The 1,485-nt window shown below is 32.7% G+C and overlaps 1 long non-coding RNA gene across 1 annotated transcript in view; it reads right to left on the reverse strand.

Moving 5' to 3' along the window:
- Window positions 1–1,224: 1,224 nt before the first annotated feature.
- The window catches only part of LOC114074399, a 2,331-nt gene continuing 2,070 nt past the window's right edge, over window positions 1,225–1,485 (reverse strand). Inside the window, exon 2 of the long non-coding RNA XR_003574795.1 lies at window positions 1,225–1,301. This is a non-coding gene — a long non-coding RNA (uncharacterized LOC114074399). The remainder of the gene's footprint in view (window positions 1,302–1,485) is intronic.

A 1,485-nucleotide genomic window follows, 5' to 3' on the forward strand; every position in this document is an offset into this window, starting at 1 on the left:
TAATTAAGCATGCTTGAATAGAATCAAATAGGGCTTTAACGGGTTGTAATGTAGGCTAGGAGACGGGTAGGAAAACTATATAATAGTGACTTACACTTCCTTTAGCACTTTGCAATTTAAGACTTCATCACCCATTATTTCCTTCTCTTTATTTTCAGCCCTCTCTTGAACAATTATTGCACAAATAATTCTCATCATCTCAAGAATGTTTCAAAAAAAAATGTAAATAACTTTTTTAAGTTTTCCTTCATAATAGTCACCCTCAACTTATAAATTTTACATGCGTTAAGGTGCACGATGTCCTTGAAAATACTAGGGTCATCATCAAGGTAACCTTTTTTTTCATCTTTTTTTTTTACATCACATTCTTTCAAAGAGGGGATTTAAAGCACTTTGTAACTATTATTAATTACCTTTTCACTCAACCATCCCCATCCCTTTTTCTCAGCATTGATAATTAGAATAAGTCTATGCTATAATGCTCAAGGAAGCAAGGTGCAAAAATTAGGGACTCTATAAATAGTCAAGGGCAAAATATGACTACCAACAAAAGGATACAGACTCAAAAAGACTGACTAGTGATATAATATCTGAAAAGGCTAAAATTTACCAGACAAACCAAAGAAAGTCTATTATTATATCCTAAACAAAGCAACACTTCCTATTCCGCTTCAATAACATGTAGGCAAGTTCTAGATTATGATGCAAAACATGGAATAAATAAATTCTCACCATACATGACATAAGTATCAATCAAGATAGATCAATTTCACTTCTAAAAGATATAGGACATAACAAACTACAAAATAAAATAAGTTATATGCAAAGTCACAATCATGAGCTTAGATGTCAACAAGTATGCAATTTCCTTATCAGTCAAGATTCACAAGAAAGTAGTACTCAAAAATTAAACCTAGATAGCAAGTATCACACCGCTAAAAAGGGTCTTGTTCATTTCTCTAAAAAAATATTCCTACAAAAATTAAAAGACATTCGGTTCAAAAGGGACTATCCTCAGGAAAAGAATCGAAAATAAAAGCCAAGGACTCATCCTAAAAAAAAATAAAGACTCAATAAAACAATTAAAATTAGAAATTTATTCTTCCACCCCACACTTAAAAAGATGTTATGTCCCCAAAGCAATAAATAAAATTTAAAACAAGGGTTAGAAAAACTCCCTCAGGCCTTTAGGCCTAGCTAGTAGTATGTTCTCTCAATTTTTTATCACGGGTCGTCACCCACACTTAAGCTCAAACGTGCTCCTTAGATCCAAATTTTGGATACTCAGACGTATCCAGAACCTGTAAAAACAAACCAAAAAAATGATACTGAAAAAATTTAAAAGAAGTTACACTATAAATTGGGTTGCCTCCCAATAAATGCACGTCGTGGCACGACACAAATAAATTCACCACTTTTCTTTCCACTTTGAACTTATGAATTTTACCCCTAACTTTGCATCTACTTTTCTACTACTCTCGGGGG

This window comes from Solanum pennellii, chromosome 10, assembly GCF_001406875.1.
Source record: "Solanum pennellii chromosome 10, SPENNV200".
NCBI classification, from domain to species: domain Eukaryota; kingdom Viridiplantae; phylum Streptophyta; class Magnoliopsida; order Solanales; family Solanaceae; genus Solanum; species Solanum pennellii.